The sequence below is a fragment of the Syngnathoides biaculeatus genome, chromosome 7, assembly GCF_019802595.1.
Source record: "Syngnathoides biaculeatus isolate LvHL_M chromosome 7, ASM1980259v1, whole genome shotgun sequence".
Lineage (NCBI taxonomy): Eukaryota > Metazoa > Chordata > Actinopteri > Syngnathiformes > Syngnathidae > Syngnathoides > Syngnathoides biaculeatus.
In genome coordinates, this window is record NC_084646.1 from 32,151,467 (window position 1) to 32,179,443 (window position 27,977).

Here is a 27,977-nt window from a genome sequence, read left to right on the forward strand (position 1 = left end):
CAAAACATGATTTTGACGTATACAGCTTTTTGTAACTCCCGCCATGAAAATCCTCTCGAGGGATTTGTTTTCGAGAAGAAGCAGGAAGTGACGTACACAACAGAGGCGCCCACTAGTGGACTCGTTTGTTTTACCTCCGGGAAGGTAGCTCGTTGTTCCTTCGTGTTAGCCAAAATGCGGGCTCATTGCATTGCTGGACATTGCTTGAACAATCAGGAGAATGGAATTACCCTTCATAAGTTTGAAAGAGACCCTGTTCGTTGTGAAAAATGGATTGCAAGGGTGCAGAGGACGAGAGCTTCGTGGGTTCCAAATAGGTAGGTGTGTATAAAGCTACAAAAAAAAAAAGTTTGAGGCGGACCAAGTAATCAGTCTCTCTCATAACGTAGCAAAAGATCCGCGTATGAAATGTGTTGATGTGCGCATACAGCTACTAAAAAAATAATAGTTTTGGGCGGACCACGTAATCTGTCTCTCTCATAACGTAACAAAAGATCCGCGTATGAAATGTGCCAATGTGCGCGTCGCCCAGCTAACAATGTCTCACTCAGCCTCGTCTCGAAAATGCTCGTCACGTATTGCGGTGACTTTTAACTTACCCCTAAAAGCAACATACGCCCCACCCCCTCCTTATATACCACGGCGGCCGAAACTCACATCTTCCGCAAGGCTGCGCGTCGGGCTTTGCGACGGGGGCGGCTCTGAGGAATCCAGCCAAGAATGCTTTACTCAGTCAAGTGCAAGCATGAAGCGCATGGGCTCGACTGTCATAAGCCACACCGGCCGGCTGCGATGAGCCGCGATGGATCATCTCTGCCGCGGAAGTGGATCGGACGGGATGCTGTTTGGCCGTGATGGCAAATCATCTGAATATGGCTCGAAACAATAGTGTAATATTGCCCCGGTAATTTCACTCGGTTGTGTGGTGTATTCCTTTTTGAAAAGAGCTTCCGTGTTAGAAGGGGCGTTGGAAAAATCCGAAAATCTCTGTTGTTTGGGTTCCATAAAAGCAGGCACTGCGCGTTTTCAACGTCAAAGACGGAGGACGAGACTAATATGGTGACCACTTGGATGTCGAGGGACACTCAATTGCTCAACTTTGTGCGTGGATGACGCGGTCTCCGGTCACTTTTTTTTTTATATAGACATTGAAGTGAATATGTATTTTTCATTACAATATCTATTTTAGAATGTTTATAGGGATGTCACCCCCACTTTAAATTACAATTCAATTTATTAAGGTAGAAAAAAATCCAAACCTTTCTGACCCCCTGTGAAAATTTAATTGCTCCATGAACCCAATAAGGGTTTTGCCACCCAGGCCACCAAACGCGAGGCGTCCAGGTGGACAGGTCAGGAGGACGACGCGGACGCCAAGCACCAGTATCCCCCCTCCCCTGGTTCGGGAGGACGGCCTCGGTAAGGAACCCAACCGCGAAGCAGGAACCATAACAAGGCATGCAACAGCTCCGGACGAAGGCCTCCCCATAAGCGGTCGCGGGCTGGTCGATGAGGAAGGAGGAGCGTGGGGCGACCGCGGACCGGTAGCTGATGAAGCAGTAGCATAGAGCGACCGCGGACCGTTGTCGCCGCCAGGAACAGGAACGTGAGGATGCCAATGAGCCGTCGCCATCCTCTGTTGACGTCGAGACGGGGGCATGGAATGACCGCGTGCCAGTCACCGACGAACCAGGAACAGGGGGCGGCCATGGACCGGTCACCGACAAAGCAGGAATGGGGGCCGGACTTGGACCGGTCGCCATTGAAGCAGGAGCATGAGGCGGCCTCGGGCCGGTCGCCGACAAAGCAGGAGCGTTGAACGGCCGTGGACCGGTCACCACCGTCTGCTGGACAGGAACGTGAGGCGGCTGCGGAGCCCCCGCCGCATCCTGCTGGACAGGAACATGAGGCGGCTGCGGTGCCCTCTCGCCCGCCTCCTGGCCTCCTGGACGCCTGCGTTGAGCACCACCGCCCCTCCTGGACAGGAACATGGGGCTTGGAGAGTGGCTCCTGAACCCCCACAGGTGGCACAGTGCTGCGTTGTTGGTCCTTTGGTGTTTGCCTTGGCACTACAGAACTGGGCGTTTGTTCCCGGAATGAGAGTCGGCTCCTTCAGATGGAGACTGACTGGCTCATAGTCAGGGGTCCCGGAGAAAAACTGGCAGACACTAGGGGGCGTGAATGGATCATCCCTGGCACGGCACGGAGTGATCGAAATGATAAAGTCCTCCTCCTCTTCACTGGAGGAAAATAGTTCGCCTCACCTTTATCAGAATTCGCTCCAGCCTCTGAACTTAAGCTCTCTGCAACTCGTTTCTGAATCCTGTTCCTTGGGAAAACACGTTGCGGAAGCTCTGGCAGGACCATCTTCGACAGCAAATTCCATCCTTCTCCTTCGACGGTCGCCCGGAAGCCTGTCGCCACCTTGATGTGAGTGTGATGCAGTAGTTAATCTGCTGCCAGCCGCGACGTGGGCTCGGCTGGGAGAGGAGTCGATGGATGCAGTGACATGAGAATCGGTCAGCAGCGCGTCTGTCAAAACCACAACATGAGCATGGCAAGGCGGCGGATCTGTTTCCACAGCAACGTGGGAATGGCGAGGTGGCGGATCCGTTCCCACTGCAACGTGCGCTTGACTTGGTAGCGGATCAGTTTCCGCTGCAGCGTGAGCATAAGGCAGCAACGAGTCCATTGAAACTGCAACGTGGACGTGTCTCGGGAGCAGATCCGTTGCGACAGCGACATGAGCCTTGCTTGGTAGCAGGTCCGTCTCTACTGTGATGTGTGCGTGACTTGTCCGGGAGTTTGTTGCCACAGCTACATGGATCTTGCTCGGTAGCGGATCTGTAGCCACTGCAGCGTGAACCTGAGTCAGCAGCGAGTCAGTAGCAGTCGCGACGTCAGCGTACCTCGGCTGGTTCTCTAATTCTTGCCGGACCTGGGGCGTGAGGACCGCCAGTTCGGCGCTCTGCCGCTCTATCTCCGCCTGCATTTCGCGGTAGAACACCTCGTGAGTTGGCGGCCCCTCCTCCCTCTTGACTGGAAGCTTCGGCACTAGTTGCGGGTCTGCCGGTTTAACCGTTGCCGGTGAGGAGTGGGTAGACGAGGATGGCGTCTTTGTTGCTGCGCAGCAGACGGCACAAGAGAGCCTCCGGCCTGGGAGTCTCCTCTGGCCGCCACGCGGAGGTCCTGGGTAGATGGCCAAGCGGGTTCCCTCGAACAGATTGGTGGACTCGGACCTACCGGGCGAAGACGCTCGGGAGCTGGAAACGTGGGGAGGTGAAGCGAACTGACTGGGATTAAAGATCGGGCAAAGAGATTCATAGTTGAAATAATCCGAGTCATAGTCAGGCAGGCGGTCATATAAATCACGGTCCTCCTCGTAGTCTGAAAAATCAGAGTTCAAAAGAATGTGAGGTGCTGTATGGGTCGTGGTCGGGACGTATTCATTGCTTGCTGACGGAGCATGTGATACGGAAGTGGAGAACGTCATGGAGCCTACCTAGATCGGACAGGCTTGGTCCTCCGGCAGTTAGATTACCTTTGTGTCGGTCCCGGCGACGACGGGTCTTTCCTGCTGGGTCCTGTTTTGGCCAGATCGTTCTGTCACGATCCATCGGAATGGAGGTAGGACCGAAATGCAGGACTCGGGAGACACAGGTGTAATTTGCGGAAAACGTTTATTATTCCAAGGTCAGGGATCGGGGAGGCAGTCAGGTGTAGAAACGGTAGTCGGGACGTTGGGCGTAGAGAACAGGTCAGCGGGCAGGCAGGAGTCGTACACAGGAGAACGATCAAAGCAGGCAGGAGTATCAAGGGAGTCAGGCTTACGGGGTCGGTCGGAGAACGGGCAGTGGTCGGTACATACAGGTTGTCGATCAGAGATACGGGAGTGCAGGAACGGGGCATGAGTTGTGACGATCTGGCACCGGACCAGTCGTCCCAATGGTTCTATATACACCGGGGCCAATCAGCCAGCATGAGGCGCAGGTGTGCGCCTCCCAATCAGCGCGAACGCGCAGGCACCCGCACAGCCAGGGCTGGACCGGCAGGACCATGACAAATAGTGCATGGACGTCACACAAATCAGCAGACACTGTAGCCTGTTTTTAGAGTTGCTGTAGTTGAACTGTAAGTTATTTTACTCACCGCATGAGTTTACCTCTCTCATCCTTGTATATATTATACTATATACTATATTTGGCCCCAAGCTAGCATGAATACAGCTTTGGTAACGTCGCTTGCCGAACAAGTAAACGAGATTTGCAAAACACACCCAGACTCACCCCTCGTTATCCTTGGAGATTTTAACAAAGCTAAATGAACTCCCTAAACACAAGCAGCACATAAAATGTTCGACAGGGGAAAATAAAAATACTTGATGCCTACTTACAGGCCTGACATTAAAGGAGGACTTTGTCCAAAACATCTCTTCATAATAAACCTTCTAATCTGAAGTAATATTATTATTACATATATTTTGGACATTAATTGGAAAAAAAATGAAAGTAAAGAATATTTTTGAAATCCAACCAAAACCTGGATATGTGCCACCTTTCACAGCCAGACCTGGAAGAAACGTCTTTGACACCACCCTTAGCCTCTGCCTGCCTCAGAATATCCCGCACAACATTGCATCAAAGGAGCGACCAGAAAAGATCAATAGAGACTAGAAGAATAGAGAAAAATCAGTAAATAATGGAACTAGCTTCTAGTATTCTTTTCTTTCTTGTAACACAATAATGTGGTTGTGACATCTAGGGGTTGTTGACTTTATTTCTCTTTTTTTCCATTCATTTACAATCTCAAATTTTGAAATGAAAAATGTAGTCCAGATAATGTGTCAAATTATTTCCAAAGGAGTAATGTGGTTAAAGAAGTGTTGAATGTTGGCCCCTAATATGAATGTCATTGTTGCCTGTGCACTTGTTTTGCACCAAACCAGCAAAGTAGTCATGTATGTGCTACAAAATCAATATAGTTTGGACATGAATTGCATGAATGTAAAAGTTGGTTCATTCTAAATAAACATCAGTGTACAAACTGATCTAACAGGGTATTAGTCTTCATGTTAATACATTATCAATATATGGCTTCGTGATATCCTTCGTGAACACCATCTTCTTCAGGGAACCTTTTCGAATGCTATTCACAACAAAATATGGGATCCAGCCATCCATTTTCTTCACTGCTTATCCTCACAAGGGTTGCGGGGAGTGCTGGAGCCTATCCCAGCTGTCAACGGGCAGGAGGCTGGGTACACCCTGAACTGGTTGCCAGCCAATCGCAGGGCAGATAGAGACAAACAGCCACACTCACAATCACACCTAGGGGCAATTTAGTGTCCAATTAATGTTCCATGTTTTTGGAATGTGGGAGGAAACCGGAGTGCTTGGAAGAAACCCACACAGGCACGGGGAGAACATGCAAACTCCACACAGGCGGGTCGGGGATTGAACCCGGGACCTCAGAACTGTGACGCCAACGCTTTACCAGCTGAACCACCGTGCTGCCCACAAGATGGGATATACACTGTATATTCTCTACATCTAAACCAATTCCTCAGAAAAGCATCAAATACAACAAAACATCATAAATATCAAACGTCATTAGCTTTAGCTTCTTTGCCGTTAGCTGCAACGTTTTGATAGTTCATGTTTGCCTGTATTTCCTCCTAGTCCGTCTTTCCTCCTTTTTCCACTTTCTTTTTGACTCTGCGCACAATTCTGTTTACTCTTCGTTGCCAATCTAATGTTGATGTTCTCAGGGATTCAGAATGAGAGCTCTTAAGAACGTTAGCTGCTGCCTGCTGGTACATGACAACTCACTCCCGAATGCTGACTGATCTACATCTAAACCAACCCCTCATGTAGGCATCAAACATCATAAACACCAAACGTTATGTCATGATCGTTACAATAAGTAAATTGTCTTTCGAAATGAGCCTGTCAGGAAAATCTCTGAGGTCCATATATTGGGATTGCTGTTATTGTTCTTCGTCAGCACCACTCCCCCTCTCCAACATCTCAAGGTTCTCCTGTGTGTATTCTGGCTCAAATGTATAGGCTTGAACATTGTACATTGTTATTTTTCTTTTGTTTGTTTGTAATTATTTTTCACAAAAATCAGCCACAAAATGTCAGATACTGGACGTTCTCTGTTTGGTGAAACTGTATCCACAAGCAAAGGGGTCAGAACAGGGCGCACTGCAGATGTGACAAATGCTGATTGGCTGTCAGTTTTCCGGCTGGGGTCATTGGAATGTCTGAGCGAGAGAAGAATTTCGAGAATAGTTTCCAATTTAGAGATCTTTTCTTTGAAATCTGTGGATAATTTGGGCATTAAAAGACACACTGAACCCTCATCTACTCACTTTTAATGTCTGCTTCCATTCCTAATTTTTTCCGACAAAGTCCTCCTTTAAGTGCGCATAGGAATGAGTGGAAAAAGTGGACAAATAAGGCAAAATTAGAACTTCAAAGCTGCTTGAACTGTACAGACTGTAGTGTCTTTAAACATTTGGCAAACAGCCTAGATTAGCAGTGTCCATACTTGTTTTCCCCCAAGATCTATTTTTCAAGCAGCCAGCCTCTCGTGATCTCCCGACGGGAGGGAGCAAAAGAGAGGCTGTGTCATAACCAGGACTGGTGTGCGGACCCAAATGCATGACTCGGGTAACAGGCAAGTAATAAGGAGAAGGTCTTTATTCGTTCCAGACTCAGTAACCGGGGAGTCAGTCAGCAGAAACAGCAGGAACAGTAGCGACAGGCTTACAGGGTAGGTCGGGAGACAGGCGTTGGTCGGTACACAGGGGGTTGGCGTCAGGAATGCGGAAGTGCGGGAACGAGGCATGTGAGGCGACGTCCTCAGGGTCCTATAAGTACAGGGGTTAATCAGCGGGGATGAGGCGCAGGTGTGCGTCTCCTAATTAGCACCAGTCTGCTGGGACCCGCCCAGCCAGGGCTGGAACGGCAGGGCCATGACAGGCTGTGTATAGGAGGCTAGCTTGCTAGAATACGCCTTTATGTGCGTGCGATCGATGTGTTGACCACACCTGAATCAAGTGACGAGATGGTTGATAGGCTGATTTTTTATTTTATTTTTTTTTTTTGGCACACCGTCACACGATCCAACCAAAACTCCCCAGTCGATCGCGATCGACACATTGAGCACCCCTGACCTAGATGAATACATGCATATTGTTAGAGCAAATGTCTGTTTCTGTGTGTGTAGCAACAAAAACTTTTTGCACGTTCAATAACAACAAACTGTGGTTTACAGTCAGACTTAAATAATTCTGCCAGGCTAAAGCGGTTGCATTTCGTAGCGAGGATAGGGCCCTGTACAATCATACTAGAAACCATCTCACTAAAGAAATTAATATTGCAAAGAGGGATTATGCCGCAAAAATGAGAAAAAATATGCCGATATGCAGATAAGTAGGGCTCACAACAAGATGGAAATTGTTATAAAACCACCTTTCACTTCTAACATATTTCTGGTTAGTTTTTTCAAAGGTTGGAATGTTTTAGTTTATTGTCATATGGATGCTCATAGATGCTTACTGAACACAATCATTTAAGTTGTTGAAGAAAAACATCAATAAAGGGAAGCAATATTTTTTTTAAAACATGCTGTGCCAAACGGATACGATGGACGTATTAGGGCACAAATGCATCTCCAAACATTCTCTGCTTGGTGAATTCAATCAATTGGTCGATTTGCAGACACAAAGTAGCTTTAGAATTCATATCCTGAGTTTCACTGACTCTAACGACTTGAATCGTTTACATGATTGTCCCACCATCAATCCTTGGACCAAACCTTATTGTCTTGTGTAATCAGACTGGCATTGCTAAATTAGCACTTACCATTACTGATTTCTGTCAGCAAAGAAAAGCTGATGAACCTTGTTGAAAAATTTGCAAAACTACCAAAATCGAGTTATTGATGTGATTCTCACAACATTCAATCTCATGGAGGACTGGGAGTGGCAAAGCAGGAATTCTGCGTCACTTTATCCAAAATAAAGCTTATCGTTTAGGCTTCAAAAGCTGCACTTGGGCCAGTACCTCTGGTATCATCCATGACCTGCTACTCTCCCAAGGAGCCTCCACATTCTTTGTGATTTAAAATGAGGAAGAAGAGAAGGTTCCGCTGTGTCCGAAAGTGGTGCAGACCCTCTGAAAGACCATTCCTGAGCCAAGACTGTCTGTTGTCTTTTGCAACAACTTCTTCACCAGCTACAGCCTGCCCAAGGATAAAGTCTTGGTATAAAATGCATTGGCACATCTCGTGAGAACTACACTCATGGAGCTCCCTTGATGGCAGACAATGAGCTGAACAAGAAAGGGCGAGGAGCATTTCACTCCAGATCTTCAGACAAGATTGTTGTGGTCAAATGTAATGACAAATGTGTGACTCTTCTTAGCAAAGCAGTGGGAGTTCAACCTCTCACGATGGTCAAACGCTGGGACAAGGACACCAAAGTGAAGGGTGACGTAGCATCTCCAGCCATGATCACAACATACAATAAGCACATGGGTTGATGTGTCAGACATGCCTATCCACCTCAACAAGACTCCTTCAAAATCTTAATGGTGGTTCTGGCCACTCTTTGGATATGCCCAACACCTGTCTGTCTTAAAAACATGGCCGGTGTACAAGAGACTGCACCCTGCTGAAAGAGAAGCCAGTACCTCTGAAAAAGGTTAGTCGCTATTTCCTGAATGTTAAGGAAAGAGTAAAGATTGGATGACCTTCTTCGCTCTCACCATCACCCCTGAAGAGAAATATTTGTACGCAGTTGCTCATCCAATGCAGGATGCCCACTATGAAAACACGGGACATTTTCCAGTTCACAATGATGCTAGAGGACGGTGTATGTTTTGTGCAAAGGGTCAGAAGAGATGGAAGTATGAGAAATGCAAGATCTTCTCTGTCTGAAAGCAAGTAATCCATGCTTTGCATCTTACTACAAGAAGGCATCTGATGTCATTTGAAACTGATGCAGTGTTCAGATTATTTGTATTTTATTTATTGATTTTTTTTTTTTTTACTTAATAATCGTTTGATGTGAAAATTTCTTTGGAAATTGCCCAAAAAGAATCCAAAAACAAGATTTCACACGACTCAACTTATTTTGTATCAAAAACCAAATACCTGATACAAATTCCTTGGGTGACGTTCCATACTTAGCCAATAAAACGGATAAAGATGATTCTGAGGCAACAAACCAGCCACAGATTATTACTCTGTAACCACCATATTTCACTGTTGGCATAATGTTCTTTTGATAAAATGCTCTGCAATTTTTTACGCCAGATGTACTGGTTTCCACAGCTTCCAAAAAGTTAAATTTTTGAGTCATCAGTACACAGTATGTTTCTCCAAATGTCTCAAGATGTTTTTTTTTTTTTTTTTTTTGTAAACAAATGTGAGACGATCCTTTGTATTTTTTGCTGACAGCAGGGGTTTTCTCCTGGGAACTCTCCCATGGATGCTATTTTTGGCCAGTGTCTTTCTTATGGTAGTCATGAACACTGAACTTAACTGAGCCCAGCGATGCCTGCAGGTCTTTAGTTGTTGTTCGAAGTTCTTTTGTGACCTCATGAATAAATCGTTGTCACACTCTTGGAGTAATTTTAGTCAGTTGTTCACTCCTGGGAAGCTCTGCCACTGTTCCCAGTTTTCTCCATTTGTGGATAATGGCTCTGACAGTGATTCGCTAGAGCCCCAAAGCCTTGATAATGGATTTGTAACCTTTTCCAGACTGATGTATTTCAATCACTATTTTTCACATTTCTCCTTGAATTTGTTTGGATTACAGCATGATTTATTGGTTCTTGAGATCTTGTAGCCTATTTCAAGTTCTCTTACAAATTCTTTATAAGTGGTTTCTTGATTCAACAAGTATGGTGGTAATCAGGTGTGGTTGTGGCTTGTATAAATGAATTCACCTTTCCTAAATTTGGGGTTAGTCATAGTGACTGCGATTTAATGGGGGGAATTTCTTTTTCACAAAGGACGAGAAAGGTTTGTAAATTTTTGTGCCGTAATAGATTGAATTTTCATTTAAAAAAAAATACCTTTTGTATTTCCTCGGCTTGTCTCTGAGTGATGTTAAAATTGGTTAAATGATTTGAAACCTTAATGTATGATCGGTATGCAAAAAAAAAAACCTGAAATTAATAGGAGGAAATGCTTTTTTACTGCACTGTTTATCTTAAACAGAATTGCTAGCAGTGATTTGTAGCTGAAAACATGAAATTAGGTACATCTAAACAAAAATCTGTAAATGTTCCCACAAATAAGATGTTTAAAGTGCCACTGTCATGAATGCATGATTTTTAGTATGTTATTAATGAAAAAAGGGCAGCCGACATGGACCATGCGTTTTTTTTTCACCACAAAACATGTTTTTGACGTATACAGCTTTTTGTAACTCCCGCCATGAAAATCCTCTCGAGAGATTTGTTTTTGAGAAGAAGCAGGAAGTGACGTAAAGGACAGACCTGCCCTCAAGTGGGCTCGTTTGTTTCCATTAGTTTTACCTGCGGGAAGGTAGCTCATTGTTCCTTTGTGTTAGCCAAAATGCTGGCTCGTTGCATTGATGGAGATTGCTTGAACACTCGGGAGGATGGATTTACCCTTCATAAGTTTGCAAGAGACCCGGTTCGTCGTGAAAAATGGATTGCACGGGTGCAGAGGACGAGAGCTTCGTGGGTTCCAAATGACAGGTAGGTGTGTATACAGCTACTAAAAAAAATAATAGTTTGGGCGGACCATGTAATCTGTCTCTCATTACGTAACAAAAGATCCGCATATGAAATGTGTCAATGTCCGCGTCGGACGGCGTCGGGCTGCTGCGTCGCTTCGCCAGCAAAGTGCACGGGCTCCCGGAAGGCGGCGGCTCTGAAGAGCGCTGCCACAATGCAGCACTCAGCCGCGTGCGATGACAACGCAGTAAAGCGCCCCGGCTCGACGGCGTTGTTCATCGCGTACTGCGGCGTCAATGAACAACCCCCTAAAGCAGCACGGCTTGGCTCTGCCTCAGTCAGCTGTGTTCGGCGACAACGCAATAAAGCACCCCGCCCCGAGGGTGTTGTTCATCGCATACTGCGGCGGCTATGAACAACCCCCTAAAACAGCACAGCTCAGCTCTGCCTCACTCAGCCGCGTGCGACGACAACATAGGACAGCGCCTCGGCTCGACGGGTTGTTCACCGCGTACTGCGGCGGCTGTGAACAACCCTCTAAAGCAGCACGTCTCGGCTCTGTGATAAGCCACCTCGGCGCCGAAAACGAGCCACACCGGCTGGCTGCGATGAGCTGTGATGGCTCATCTCCGCCGCGGAAGTGGATCGGATGGGAGGCGGTTGGCCGCATATCATCTGAATATGGCTCGAAACAAGAGTGTAATATTGCCCCAGTAACTTCACTTAGTTGTGTGGTATTCTCCTTTTCGAAAAGAGCTTCTGTGTCAGAAGGGGCATGTTCTCCCATAATTAGGGTGTTTTCATTGGCGAATGTCCGGGTGACGTCACGAACAGAGGACGCAGCCAATATGGCGACCACTTGGATGTCGTAGAATGACACTTCTTCAACTTTGCGCGTGGATGACGCGCTCTCCCCTCACATTAATTTTTTCATATGGACATTGAAGTTATTAGTTATTATATTATATGTATTTTTCATTACAATATCTATTTTAGAATATTTATAGGGATGACACTTGGCCTTTAAATGAAGACAAAGTATTCCCTAGTTTGATTCGAAGGTTCTCTTTCGAATCACAGTGCTGTGTTTATGTCTGCCTAACCATTCTGAGAAACTCTAAAGATTAAAGTGTTGAAGGAGTGAATGAGGTTAGAGCATCGGTAGTTGGAATGAGAGGTTAGTACATAAAAAGTCAATGCATGAAACTTCATGTGTTCTTCTTTATTTCCTTTCGGCTTGTCCCGTTAGGGGTCGCCACAGCATGTCATCTTTTTCCATCTAAGGCTATCTCTTGCATCTTCTCTAAAATCCACTGCCGTCATGTCCTCCCTCACAACATCCATCAACCTTTTCTTTGGGCTTCCTCTCGCTGTTTTGCCTGGCACCTCCATCCTCAGCACCCTTCTACCAATAAACTCACTCTCTCGTCTCTAAACATATCCAAACCATACAAGTCTGCTCTCTCTAATCTTGTCTCCAAAACATCCAATTTTTGGCTGTCCCTTTAATGAGCTTGTTTGTAATCCTATCCAACCTGTTCACTCCAAGCGAGAATCTTAGCATCTTCATTTCTGCTACCTCCAGTTCTGCTTCCTGTTGTTTCTTCAGTGCCACCGTCTTTAATCCGTACATCATCACCACTGTTTTATAAACTTTGCCTTTCATCCTAACGGAGACTCTTCTGTCGCATAGAACGCCAACTGTTCCACCCAGCTTGGACCCCTTTCTTCACTTCTTTACCACACTCTCCATTGCTCTCTTTTGCTGACCCCAAGTCATCCACCCTCGCTATCTCTTCTCCCTGGAGCTTCACGTCTCTTCCGCCCCTCACATTCATGCACATATATTCTGTTTTACTACGGCTAATCTTCATTCCTCTACTTTCAAGTGCGTGTCTCCATCTTCCTAATTGTTCCTCTACCTGCTCCAGATCACAATATCATCTGCGAACATCATAGTCCAAGGGGATTCCAGTCTAACCTCATTTGTCAGCCTATCCATTACTACCGAAAACAGGAAGGGGCTCAGTGTAGATCCCTGATGCAGTCCCACCTCCACCTTAAATTCTTCTGACACACCAATGGCACACCTCACCGCTGTTCAGCTGCCCTCATACATGTCCTATACTATTCTAACATATTTCTCCGCCACACCAGACTTGCGCATTCAGTACCACAGTTCCTCTCTTGGTACTCTGTAATAGAATTTTTGAGGTCTACAAAGACACAATGTAGCTCCTTCTGACTTTCTCTATACTTTTCCAGGAGCATCCTCAAGGCAAATAATGCATAGGCATGAAACCATACTGTTGCTCGCAGATACTTACTTCTGTCCTGAATCTAGACTCCCCTAGTCTTTCCCATACTTCATTGTGTGGCTCATCATCTTTATTCCTTTATAGTTTCCACAGCTCTGAACATCGCCTTTGTTCCTAAAAATGGGGACCAGCACACTTTTCTGCCATTCTTCTGGCATCTTCTCTCCTGCTACTATGCCATTGAATGAGTTGGTCAAAAACTCCACAGCCACCTCTCCAAATTGCTTCCATACGTCCACTGGTGTGTCATCAGGACCAACTGTCTTTCCATTTTTCATTTTGTTCAGTGTCTTTCTAATTTCCCCCTTACTAATCATTGCCACGTCCTGGTCATTCATTCTTGCCTCTTGAACTCTACCTTCTCTCCCATTCTCTTCATTCATTAACTTCTCAAAGTACTCTATCCATCTACTTAGCACACTACTGGCACCAGTCAACACATTTCCATCTCTATCCTTAATCACCTTTACTTGCCGCACATCCTTCCCATCTCTATTCCTCTTTCTGGCCAACCTGTAGAGATACTTTTCTCCCTCTTTCGTATACAACCTGGTGTACATGACGTCATACTCTGGTATGTAATGTATTCCTTCTGCCTCTCCTCAGTCCTCTCCATGTCCTTGCAAATTAACAGTGCCGGGGGCGGGCGTAGTTAGCCCGGGCCATGACCTATCAGTTATGGAAGTCATTTGATGAACACTCATATATGCTTGGCATAGTTTTACGCCAGATGCCCTTCCTGCCGCAACCCTCTGCATTTATCCGGGCTTGAGACCGGCCTACAGGAATTGTGCACCTCTTCGGGCTGCAGAGAGACAAAAACAAGCAATCAAATAAACAAACTCAGCACATATGATACACTACTTAGTCTAGTTAAAGTCAGATAAAAACAATCAAATATACAAAGTCAACACATAAGATGCACAATTTACATACTACTTAATCTATGTTAAAGTTTAAGTCAGATAAAAGCTATCAAATAAAGAGAGTCAGCACATAAGGTACACAAATCACATACTACCTGTGTGAAAATATAATGGTTATGATGATTCAAAGGATATGTGGATGTAAGGGATTAGGTAAGGTTGTTAGTGTAGTAGGCTAAACTTGGGCTGAGCAGCTTCTATGCGAACAATACGGCTCGTATTTGGGTACTAACAAAATACTTGTTAAATTTACTATAAGTCCTCACATCCCTCGTTGTACCTGTTGTTTAGGTCGTACACATTATGAAGTTAAACACATTCAATGCTTCTTCAATAGCACTGTTTGATCGCAATCGCTACTCGTTGTTAGCCAGCTAAGCTAAGGTGGTCACGTTTAAATTGGTATAAGTAAGTAAGTAAGTAAGTACTAAGTACTCACGGTCCTCGTAAATGTGTAAGTACTCACTATTGAATATTTACCTCCTCAGCAAATATTTGATTACATACGTTGCTTGATGTTCCTGAGCTAGGCTCGGACACGCAGCTTCAACACGAACGTATATGGCTCCCATTTGGGTACTATGATTATACAGATGATGATTTTAGTCCACTAAAGTCGTCACCGGGGCGTCCCACGTCGGTCCAAATTGAGCAGGATTTAGTTATTGAACAGTCGTCAGAGCCTCTTCGATTTGTTGTCACCAGTTCGGAATCCAACATTCATGAAACGTCATGTATTATTCCTGTGATTTATTACAACACAAGTTCTTTATTTAATGATGCAGTGTTAAATGTGATATTGAATTCTGAATATTTTTTTGGCTTTTACTGTGTATTCAATTGGCTGTCGAAGGAGTAAAGTGCATAATAACATGCTTTTGTCAGTTTTTAAACTGATCCTCTAAGATTGGCTTCTGATGGAGCTTTCAAAACAGAAATTCTTGTATCTTTAATTCAAATTCAAATCTCACAAATTCCCCATTCGGTGTGGATTTCTGTAAATTTCAAATTAAATATATTTGGATGGATGATATCTACACTCAATTTACAATACTTGTTCTAAAGATGACCCAAGGTAGACCTCACAGAATTTTTGCACAGGCATCTCCGTTTGCTGAGCTGATTTGGTTTGCAACTGCTGTCATCTACAATTTATGTACAGTTTTACACAAGTACAGAATATCTTCCATTGTACATTTTTTTACCTGGAATTCTTTGAACCAATTTTCCAGTATGTTAACATCTAATTATTGGACAAACACAATTGTACAGATCAACATTCCTGAGATAGTTTTTTTTCTTTTTATGTTTATGACTAAATCAGGATTTTAAACCTGGAGCCATTCTTTGCTAATGTCCAAAACATTCAACAAACTCTTATTACATGTGGATAAGTTTTTGACTGTATTCTTTTCTGCTTTAATTGTGGAATTACACAATTTGTTGCATTTTTAAAAAATAATTTCCCATTTTCTCCAGATCCCCAGACATGATATGAGGGGGAAAAAACATTCCGTGAGCACGAACGATAATTTTGTGCACACAAATTACTATTATGTTTTACTTCATGCCCATGAACTACTATGTCGCGCACATGAACTATGACTTTGTGTGCACGAACTACTAATTTGTGCACATATGAAGTCGTATGAAGTAGTTGTTAGTGTTCATGAAATAGTTATTAGATCTCCAAGAAGTAGCAGTGGCTCCATACTGGATAGGAGGGTAAAAAAAAATTGAGCGCATGCTCTTTCCGAAGATAAAGGTCGAGGAGAGGCTAAAGCTTTTAAGCTACACAATTGACAGTGATATTGATAAGAACATATGAAAATAAACTTACCATGAAGGCATCACGTGTGTCTTGCAGTTTTGGCTCCGTTGTGCGTAGCATGTCTGTAAAAGTGCACTCCATTTTCTTTACCCTCCAGTTCCGTACAGAGCCACAGCTTCTTCATGGGCACGCAGTCACTTCTTCATGTGCCTGAACTTAGTGTGCACGCTGTAACTATTTCGTGCTCACGAAGTACACGTTTGTGCACACAAATTATTAGTATGTTTCCACAAATTAGGTCCTATGCACAAACTACTTCTCCATGCGCACAAATGCATTTTTTTATATCATGTCTGGGGGCTTTGAATTTTCATACCTGATCTTCTTCTTTTTCTTTCGGCTTGTCCCATTAGGGGTCACCACAGCGTGTCATCTTTTTTCCATTTAAGCCTATCTTGTGCATCCTCCTCTCTAACACCCACTGTCCTCATGTCCTCTCTCACAACATCCATCAACCTTTTCTTTGGTCTTCCTCTCGCTCTTTTGCCGGGCACCTCCATCCTCAGCACCCTTCTACTAAAATCCTCACTCTCTCACCTCCGAACATGTCCAAACCATCGAAGTCTGCTCTCTCTCGCCTTGTCTCAAAAACATCCAATAATCTAAAAAGAAAAATCCAGAAATGACAATGTCTGATTTTTTAACAATTTATTTGTGATACAGCTGCAAATAAGAATTTGGACACCTGTCTATCAGCTCAAATTCTGACCCTCAAAGACCTGTTAGTCCACTTTTAAAAGTCCACCTCCACTCCATGTATTATCCTGAATCAGATGCACTTGTGTGAGGTCATTAGCTGCATAAAGACAACTATCCAACCCATACAATCACTAAGACTCAAACTTGAAACATGGCCAAGACCAAAAACCTGTCCAAATACACCAGAGACAAAATTGTCCAACTCCACATGGCTGGAAAGGACTACAGAGAAATTGCCAATCAGCTTGGTGAAAAAAGATTCACTGTTGGAGCAACCATTACAAAAAGGAAGAAGCTAAAGATGACGGTCAATCTCAATCAAAGTGGAGTCCCATGTAAGATATCACCTCATGGGGTCTCAATAAAAATCCTTAGAATGGTGAGGAATCAACCCAGGACTACACGACCGGACATCGTCAATAACCTGAAAAGAGCTGGGACCACCATTTCCAAGGTGACTATTGGTAATAAATTAAGACGTCATGGTTATAAATAATGCATGGCACGAAAGGTTCCCCTGCTTAAACCGTCAAGGCCTGTCTTAAGTTTGCCAATGACCATTTGGATGATACAGAGGAATCATGGGAGAAACATTTGCGGTCAGATGAGACCAGAATGGAACTTTTTGGTCATAATTCCACTCACTGTGTTTGGAGGAAGACGAATGATGAGTTCCATCCCAAGAACACCATCGCTACTGTGAAGCATGGGGGTGGTAAGAGGAAAACCAAGGAGTGGCATATCAAGGTTCTGGCATGGTCTAGCCAGTCTGCAGACCTAAACCCAATAGAAAATCATTGGAGGGAGCTGAAACATTGTGTTTCTCAGTGACAGCCCAGAAACCTGTCTGATCTCGAGAATATCTGTGTGGAGGAGTGGGCCAAAATCCCTCATTCAGTGTGCGCACACCTGGTGAACGTTTGACCTCTGTAATTGCAAACAAAGGCTACTGTACCAAATATTTACAATGGTTTTCTCAGGTGTTCAAATACTTATTTTCCGCTGTATCACACAAATAAATCCTTGAAAAAATTATACATTGTGATTTCTGGATTTTTCTTTTTAGATTATCACTGGACATGCACCTATGATGAAAATTTCAGACCCCTTCTTGATTTCCAAGTAGGAGAACTTGCAATATAGCAGGGTGTTCAAACACTTATTTTCTTCACTGTAACTTAACAGCTGAACTGTAAAAATGAAAATTGTCCCAGACAAACTCTCAAAAATACCCATATGGTTCAAAATACACACAAAACGAACACTTAGTTACTTCCAGTTACTGAAAAGGATAAGGCTTTTTCGATCAGCTGACTCCAGGATGAGTTTAGTCGGGCTGCAACTTCTGAAGCCTGCTTTTCAACCACTGGGAAAGGAATCAGCATGCAGCGATGGGTCATTCCTGCTTGGGAGCAGACAACACCAAGACGACTCTCAAACAGCCAGGACAGCAGCGGCTGTGATGATCCGTCCCCACATGTCATTTGGCGAAGCACTGGGCCCAGAAGAGACGTGTACTGCAGTAAAAGAGGAGGCCAGCTCCATCTGACCAGTCGACGGGTCACGGCACCAGTTTGTAGTGGATTTAACTCTGCGTTGTGTCTTTTTTTGATGATGAATGAATGAGAAAACACACACATTGGCTGGTCTCAACTTGGTTTAAACCTCTCTCTGCATTATAAAGGAGACACATTCGCGGATGTTCACAGATTTCTCTTCACAAATACTCTCAAAACTCTGCAACACCTGAAGACTATTTTACTTTTATTGTACTTTCATTATTTGATTCAATATGACTTTCTACATTTAATCAACAGATAAAGTGTCCATTTGCTCATCAGACAAGAATGTGTTGTGGAGCGCCATGGCTGTCCTTGATCTTTGTATGCAGAAAACCGGCTGGTGCCATCCTCCCCTCCCAGGCGTTGCCGTGGAGATGAACGACACCAGATAAGGAGGGGAAAGTTACCATCCCGGCCCAGGACCAGACTACAAGGGGGGCAGGCACTTCTGCCATGGACCCATACATATAAAAACCCTTTGTTACCGGGCAGCTCTTGTCTTCTTCTTGGGTCATCTTGTCAGAAGACACACGTCTCGTGTGCAGCAGATGCCTAGATAAGACCCGGACACGTGTGTATTGCACATTACTTTGTAATAAATCCATTTGCTGTTAACTTTGTCTAATCATTGGTCATCTCTTCCTCGATCATCGAATACACGTAGGGTCCAAACTCGCAAATTTCTACAATTTGGTTTCCCTGATCGTAAGTTGAGGGAGATCGATGAGCGTTGGCCATTGACGGAGGACATTGTTTGAAGCCAGATGAGAAACACAGGAGTGTTTTACGGACAAGTCGAGGGTGATCGCCTGTATGTCTGACTTCTCCTGGTCGACCGAAACCAAAGGTAAGCAGAAGCCTGTTAATGTCGAATTCTGCATATTGAACTGCCTAAATTTGAGAAGTCATTGGTATTAAATTGTTCATGCCTCATATGAGTATTGAGAATAAGAGATAAAGACAATAAAGAGAATAAGAGATGAAGCGAATAAGAGATAAAGAGAAAAAGTGATAAAGAGAAGCTGTATAACCCGTCGTAACTGACGTATATTGTAGATGTGCAATTGGACTGTGAGGTTCACCTGTTACACCTAAGGTGGATGGGATCCATTAAAAACAGAGGATTTGCTGTTGGTTTGAGCCTGGGAGGTCTCAAGGTGACGTACGAAAAAAAAACCAAATAGTATAGGCTAATTTATTGCGTGATTTGGTTGGGTTTAGTTGAAGAAGAGTGATCGCTAAATTAAATAGATAATCTTGGTTGGTGAATTTGATCATGAATGTGCTGAATATAATCCGATTAAAGATGAAATGTACATTGAAACTGAGCGGCAAATGATGGCTAATGTTGATCAAAAGGAACAAGATAAAGAAAGGAAGCACGCATTATAATAATGGGAAAAACACAACTTGGGTAAAATTTGCGATTGGGACAAAGTGACGATGAAATTATAGGAAGTTCACAGAGAATATGTAAAACAGGGGAAAAATGCACGTGACAGATTAGATAAGGGCGCGTGGAATGTAAAGAGGAAATGTAAGAGAGAACTTGAAGAGGTGGACCAAGGAAGGCGGACTGCACATTTAATGACGGTGATGGCGGCGTTGAAAAATGGTAATGGAAAGTCGGACGAAAGTAAAGTGAATAAAGAAGATGGTGCAGTTACTCCCAGACCGGCGTCGACCGCACCCCTGTATCCAACACTCTCGTCGCCTTACGCAGGGGAGACGGACGTTGAAACAGGACCGGGGAACTACCCAATGATGAAAATCGCTGGTAAGGTGGCATGTGACATTGAGGGTATCACGGAACCCATGACGGAGGAAGAAAAGGGTGCTGACAAAAGTTATATGTGATATGTGGGTACGAGTAACAAAAAAAATGGAAATGAGGAACAAGACACATTGAGCATGCACACATGCGTGGGCCTTGAATCACACGGAACTATACCACACACACACATGGTCACAGAGGAAGATGAGGAAGCGGAAGAAAGGGAGGGCATAGAAGACTTACCTCCGCCTCAGACCAATGTCAGTTTGCGTAACGAAAAACCTTTAGTTTTCCCTCCCTCACGTCAGAGTGAGCGGATAAAAAACAAACAAGCAACCAAACAAAACGCTACAATGGTGCCGATGATAGCGGCTCCGACAGGTCCAATATACATGCCGTTTGATCTTAAAGATGTTGATTGTCTTACTGCATGGTTGCATCGTCTTTTTTCTGGTGGTAATGCATGTCTGTCTAGTTTTGTGAAAACTTTACAGGGGTATACACTCTGCATGGGAGACTGGAGACAAGCAGCATCTAGGTCATGCACGAGCTAAAGCTGACCCTGAACCTCCTGTCCGGAGATAAACCTAGATTTAGATGACACTTAGTGCATCCCCTCAAAATGTATTCAAGCCAACAACAGGGTGAGGATAATGAAACTATTAAACTCCAAAAACAACTTCTTAAATTACAAGTAGCGCAGGCAAGAGATGAGGCCACACAAAAGAAGATAGATAAGAAGGAAAAGTCCAAAACCACACCAGACGTAATTTTTTTGGCAGGCACAACCACCTAGACAGGCAGGGAGGTTCTGGGGTAATAGCCGCAGGACACGCAGGAAGGCATGGGGTGGGGTGGATTGGTGTGCAACGTGATCAAGGGTGTTTTGGTTGTGGTTCCCTCGATCACTGGATTAAAGACTGTCCTACAGCTCTTCCACCTCGAGGTCCAATGCAGGGCCATGGTGGCTGGTTCAACAACCGAGGGGGCCAAGGCAGATGCAGAGACGACAGCTTTGGGGGCCCACCATGGCAGCAAGATAGACAGCAGCAGGTTGGACAGTACCACTAGGGGTGCCCGGGAAGACAGGGATCCGGCAATGCAGGTGCCATGATCTCCATCTCTGTTGTGGGGCGAAAAGTGAACACTCTCGTTGACACAGGAGCAACACACTCCTCACCCAACATCTCGCTCCCGGACACTTTATTGTCACAACACACTGTGCAATTGATGGGCTTCTCAGGGACTCAATAGGCCCTTGCAATGGACTCAACCCCTACCGACAATCTTGGCTGGACACCATTCGTTTATAATGCTGGCAGCTGACACCGTCTGCCACTCTGGACAATAACTTATGACACCTGTGAGTGAAGCAACTCCAAATGTGGACATTTATTGGGCCCGACTAGAAACACCGCTCAAACCTGGTCTCATGCATCAATTTCTGTTGTGGAAGCCCTGGTTAAACACTCTTAGGGCTTACCTGCCTCCACGAGATCCATACCATTGCACACTATACGACAACCGCAACCACGATCTAGTGTACATGGAAAACTTTGCATGCATACAAGGTGATGCTTGGAATATTACATCCACACATATATACGCAGCTCTTACACCAGGTTGTTTAAAATGCAGGAAGAGTCAGTACTCCACATTTCACCCGCTCTGTCTCCAGGGCACGAGGCCCGGTAGCTGGGACCTATGGTGAAACAACTGACTAAAATTAGTTTGGTCCTCTGGACCCTTTGATGTTGCGGCTGCTAACCATGATGGAGGACACCCTCACTGGCCTGTGGAATTCTAGAGTCCTGGAAACATCCACCTCCTCATGGTGTACACCACTCAGGCCAGTTTTAAAAGCAGATGGTAACACTTATCGTATGGCGCATGTTTTGAGGGCCATTAATGATGTAACAAACCCACGATCGTTACCTGTACCAGACCCCCACAGAATGTTGTCTACCATCACACCTGATTTGAAATACTTCACAGCGATTGATTTGGCAAATGCATTCTTCTATATCCCACCCGCACGCAAGTGTAGACACTTGTTTGCATTCAGATATCAGGGACACAATTTGCAATACACCAGGTTGCCACAAGGCTTCAAAAATTCACCAATTCAATTTTTAAGCAATGTTTGAAATCATTGCTGCAGGATCTAGAACTCTCAGACAGATGTAAACTCCTGATGTATGTTGATGACCTCTTCTTGGCAGCCCCAACAGCAGAGTTGTATTTGTCTCTAACTAAACTAGTTTTGCTTCATTTGCATGAGCTGGAATTCAAAGCTTCCAGAAAGAAGCTTCAGTGTTGTCGCAAATCGGTGACCTTCTCGGTCAGAGTGGTTTCCTCTGAAGGATCTACTAGGTCCTCGGATCATTGTTCTTCTATTCTATAGCAGAAACATCCTAACAGGTGAAGGAGATGCTTGCTTTTCTTGGTTAGTGCAGCTACAGCAGACACTATCTTCCATGCTTTGCAGACCGTACCGCTCCCCTCAAACACATGAAGAGTTTGTTTTCAAAACGAGACATAGGCATTTTTTTCAGATTTACGAAACTCGCGGCAAAATTATCCAGCTCCGAATGGATAATTTTGGCGCGAGTTTCGTAAATCTGAAAAAAAAATGCCTATGTCTCGTTTTGAAAACAAACTCTTCACATGGTGAAAAACCAAGGTTACAGAAACCTTGCTGCCAAATTGGAGTGGTCAGCGGAGTTAGACTCTGTCCATACCACTCTTGTACATGATCTCGCATCAGCAGCATTTCTGGCTGCCCCGAATTACACCATGCCATTTCACTTAGTTGTTACTGTCACACCTGCCATTATGAATTCTACTTTATATCAGAAGAGGGATGGAAAGTGTCATGTTCTGATGTATTGTAGCATTCCACTTGATCCACCTGAGGCCAAAAGCCCCGAATGCACTAGGTTTGCAGCTGGGCTTGCAAATGTTATCCAAAAAAACGCACACATGGTCATGTCATATCCCCTTGTGGTCCTTGCTGACCACTCGGTGACAGCCTACGTTGCCTCATCAGCATTCACACTGTCTTCTCTTAGGCAAACACCCTTGTTGAAAATTCTCACGGCACCAAACATCACATATGTACACACCGGCATTAACATGACTGACGAATTGCACGTAGACCCACACTGCTGTGAAATTGCTGTGACTGATTCTCTTCGTCCACGTGCTGATCTCTCTGTCCAACCTCTGACTAACGGCAGGGTCCTGTTCACTGATGGTTGCTGTTAACGTGAGCCGGATGGCTCTTTGCGACGGCTGCCGTAGTGGAGCAGCAGCCCTCAGGTGAATTTTTAATTGTTTTCTCTTCCGTACTAACATCTGTTCCCTCAGCCGAGAGAGCGGAATTGCTTGCAATCTGTCTCGCACTGGAACTGGCGGTCGGACAATCTGTCACTGTCGTTTCTGTGTCAGCTTACGCTGTCTCCGCATCTGTGTTGGACCTGTCTGCATGTAAACGTAATGACTTTTAAACGGCCAACGGTACCCCTATTGCACATTTGACACTAATCAAACGATTAGACAAAGCCCTGGTCAAGCCTTCGGCGGTGGCTATCGTCAAGGTCCCTGGCCACTCCAAATTCTCTTCAACTACAACCCTCGGCAATAATGCCGCCGACTTGGCTGCCAAGCAAGCTGCGGGCTATCTCCCACAGATGCTTGTCCAATTATCTGACAAATCCTCCTCTGACCTGCCAGAACCTCCGTCTCATAGTGAATAGTTTAAAATAAAGTACAATGCCTTTCATGAACAAAAGACTATGTGGCGTGGTGGCGGAGCCACCCAGGGCCCGGACGGCCTCTGTTTAGGTCCCTATGGCCAACCAGTGTTACCTGATGGACCTTTTACTCCATGATGTTTTAACCAAAACTCACTCTATGGGTCATATTGTACCCAGAGCCATGCTAACCAAACTTCGCATGTGGTGGCATCCTAAAATGTCTGACTTGTGTCACGCCCACTGTCGTGACTGTAATATTTGGCAGCTACACAATGTTCGCCCCACACTTAGACCGTTGCCAGCCTCATTTGACTCACCCACCTGGCCTGGCGCTGAAATGGTCATGGACTTCACAGACACGATCACTCCTGCTCAGGGTATACACTACCTTCTTGTTTTTGTTGAGACCTTTTCCGGATGGCTTGAAGCCTACCCCTGCGCTCGTGAAGATGCCATGTCGGTAATGAAAGCCTTGGTGAACCACTGGATTCCAACGCACGGTTTCCCCGCTCTCATCCGCTCGGAAAACGGTACACATTTCACATCCACACACCAAGCTATTGTAGACAAGTGGTTAGGGTTAACTCACAAGTTTGTTTGTGTTTATCACCCCACCAGTCAAGGTTCAGTTGAATGTATGAATAGCACGTTGAAGGAAAAACTGGCTAAAATATGTACCTCCTCCGGCATGAACTGGGTTCAGGTTCTCCCCCTTGCTCTAATGTCTGTGAGACAAACTGTGTCTCGGTCTACTGGTTTCTCTCCTTACGAACTTCTTACAGGTTGTCTAATGCCTTGCCCTTCCTCTTCACTCCAACCGCTGGAGGAGGGCGTTGTGTCTCCCAAATTTTCTCATAAACTGTTTTGGACACAACTACATTCTTTTGCTTCTAATTTCTCTTTACAGATCCAGGACTCTCCTCCATCACCACCTCCTGCACTTGATCTTCCTGAGTGATCATCTGTTTATCTTAAACGACTCTCTCGTAAGTGGTCAGAACCCCGTTGGTCTGGCCCCCACAAGGTGACTGCTCGTACCTCCAAAGCCTTCCGCTTGGAGGGAAAAGGAACTAAGTGGTTTCATTATTCTATGCTTCACCCTGCTACAGACTCTTAATTGCACTTTTATTTTATTGCTTGTTGTTGTTTTATTGTTAACTCTGATTCCTACAGATGGTCCGATTGCTTTTTGGACCAAGAGAGGGAGAGCAGGAATCTATAGTATTCTTATTATTGGTGTTATTGTTGTTCTCTGTATTTTGATTTGGGAAATCGCTGAAAAATACCCTATACCCACACCCATATCAGTACCAGCCGTCGTGGGGGGGGTTGTATGCATCTTTTTATCCGGTGTCGACACTAGCTAAAACCGCAATGGAACAATTGGAAAATCCCTGTGATAATCCCGACAAATAAACGGATGAGCTTTACTTTTGCTGCAATGCTTCCAAATTCACTAGTGTACTTATGCTAAATTTAAACTTGTTTTCTATTGGAAGGTACAAGGCTAGTGAGTGGGGAGGCTATGATTGGTAGTTAGATACGAGCGGACACACAAAGGCTGGGGGCTGGGGATATGTCTCACACCAATTATGGGGAGGGTGGGATAAGGTGTCGTATGGATGGGAAAAATCCGCCAGAGACTGGCAACAGCGACTCTCTATCAGAAGAAGGCCGGCAAATAGAGAACCCCATTTGTTTCTGACTCTTAATACCACTCTTTCCCCTCTATTGGGATCTTCGCCTGCCATTCATAATACCCCTCATTTCTCCTCCCCCATTCAGTGTTACACATTAGGCTTATGTCTTTACAAGGCTAACAAAGATCCATGTACATGTATACATTTTTGTCCGAATAAAACCGCCTTTGATCTGACCAAAGGTCAGCAGAACGAACCTACCCTGCACTCATTAGTTCTAACAGGATTGAGCCCCGGCTCAGCCTCCAATAGTCGTATTAAGAGTCGTATTATAGACGAAGCCTTATCTGTTGATGAGTGGTTTAAGGTTTTGACACGCATTAGCACAGTAAATAATAATTGGTTACTAAAGGCAGAACAAGCGGCTAATAAAACCCCGAGGGACTGTGTTCTATGCATGGGACCGAGACCTTTAAGTGTTGTTTCCTCTTCTGTCAACTCCACCTGTGTTGTAGATCCTATGAAAAATTATGTGCCGACTAAAAATGAATCTAAAATTTGGGATACTGCACACCCAGAAACACCAGCCCAAAAGAACAAACCTGTGTTTAATTGTGCTGTGGTCCGCCAAAACTTCAACTGTATTTTCTTAAAGGTAATGGGGCCCCAATTGGCAATATCTCTGATGATCACTGTACAGAAAACTACTAAGCATCTTTCTTCCAACCGGTCAGCCGTGCTGATGTGTGGTGGTGGACCGCCTCCCGCGCGACAGCATGGGCAGATGTGCATTAGTAACTTTACTTTCACCCATTTCTATTGTTCCTGTCACCCTAGATGATCTGGCGATTGCTCCTGAACACTTCAGGAAAGCCCTCGGCCTATTACACTGTTCACGTAGGTCATAACCTACCTGGCTGGGTGCTGATGACCCCACCTACATTGACGCTATTGGCGTCCCCGTGGTGTCCCAGATGAGTATAAACTGGCTGATCAGGTAGTTGCTGGTTTTGAAAATATATCTGTAATTTCCACCCTGTTCCCTGTTACTCCAAATAAAAATGTCAACCGTATCAATTACATACATTATAATGTGCAACGCTTGGGCAATTTCACCGTTGAGGGACTTGAAGTTGTACATGAGCAACTTAGGGCTACATCTATTATTGCTTTCCAAAATAGAATTGCATTAGATGCAGTGTTGGCCGAAAAAGGTGGTGTTTGTTCCTTCTTTGGCGACCAATGCTGTACCATTATTCCGAATAACACAAAACCTGGCAGCCGCCTCACTAAGGCTGTAGATGGACTTAGAACCCTTGCTAAGAAAATGAAGGAACACTCTGGTGTTGACACGTCTATGTGGGATAACTGGATGAATGTGTTTGGTAGATGGAAGGGTGCCATTTCATCAATCTTCATCTCTCTGACTGTCTTCACCTCTATTCTCACCCTATGTGGATGCTGTTGCATTCCTTGTATTCGTTCTCTTTTAACCCGTCTGATGGAGAAGGTGAGTGGTCCCCCGGCTGATGGCCGCTGTAATTATGTTAATTAGACCCCCGCCCCGACACACTCCTCAAGATAATTTCATTGTTGCTGTCGCTCCCCTTGAAAATGATGCTGTACTTTCACCATCATCCAACCCTGATTTAATGATGTTTCATGCCCCAGGATTACATTACCCTTGCTCATATTGTGTGATTATTCTGTTCTACTTATATTTGAGTGTTGTTGCTTTCTTTTTTGCTTTGCTGTATTTGTCTATTACTGTCCTGCAGGTTTAAAGCTTATGTGTGTTCTGACTCATGAGGCGATGCACTTATTACAAGGCATGGTTGGACAACGAGAGAGGGTTTTATGTTTTCCATATTTCTTCATTTGTGATTTTTGTGGGGTTATCTATTTCATAGATCAAGAGAGGGAATGAAGACTATTTTACTTTTATTGTACTTTCATTATTTGATTAAATATGACCTTATACATTTAATCAACAGATAAAGTGTTGTCCATTTGCTAATCAGACAAGGATGTGTTGTGAAGCACCGTGGCTGTCCTTGATCTTTGTACCCAGAAAACCGGCTGGCGCCATCCTCCTCTCCCAGGTGTTGCTGTGGAGACAAATGACACCAGATAAGGAGAGGAAAGTTACCATCCCATCCCCGGACCAGACTGCGAGGGGGGCTGTTAGGTCCAAAGCACGGACTTCTCGCTCAATGTGGACCTAGAGGTCACGACACCGGGATAAAATGATTGAGACAGAGGCAGTTATTTTTTACTAAACTGCAGTTTAGGGAGAGCTTGGAGGAGCAGAACATATCCTCCACACCCGCACGTAAGACTCTCTCCGAGCCCCCCCAAAACCACACATTTTATTGAGTTTCACACATAGGGAGGGGGGAGCAGGTTTCACAAGACAAGTAAAGTTGTTATACAGAGACAGTTAATCTTCTCAAAGCCGGGTGTCCTCTGAGTAGACACAGTTCTTCCTGTTACAAAAACCCACAAGAATGCAACTATCATAAATTTGCAGTCACCTTGAGCTCTTAAACTTCCCATAGACAAACAGCACACACACACATCCCTGCACAGCAACAGTAATTAAAAGATTTATGACACATGAGGAGATACATTTCACAGGCCTCTGTGAAATGTGTAAGCTTATCTTACAGGGGCAGCAACTTCTACCATGGACCCATACATATAAAAACCCTATGTTACCGGGCAGCTCTTCTCTTCTTCTTGGGTCATCTT

The 27,977-nt window shown here is 44.8% G+C and overlaps 1 long non-coding RNA gene across 7 annotated transcripts; it reads left to right on the forward strand.

Annotated features, from left to right (window-relative positions):
• The first annotated feature begins 113 nt into the window (after nucleotides 1–113).
• Nucleotides 114–27,950, forward strand: LOC133503871 (uncharacterized). Of its 7 annotated transcripts, XR_009795854.1 has the most exons (6): nucleotides 114–317; nucleotides 18,384–18,625; nucleotides 18,719–22,249; nucleotides 23,068–23,149; nucleotides 24,494–26,223; nucleotides 27,298–27,950. It is a non-coding gene; the product is annotated as an uncharacterized LOC133503871 (long non-coding RNA). The 7 variants fall into 7 exon arrangements; XR_009795856.1 differs by having other exon boundaries at nucleotides 114–321; nucleotides 24,494–27,950; XR_009795857.1 differs by having other exon boundaries at nucleotides 18,310–18,625; nucleotides 24,494–27,950.
• Nucleotides 27,951–27,977: the final 27 nt, after the last annotated feature.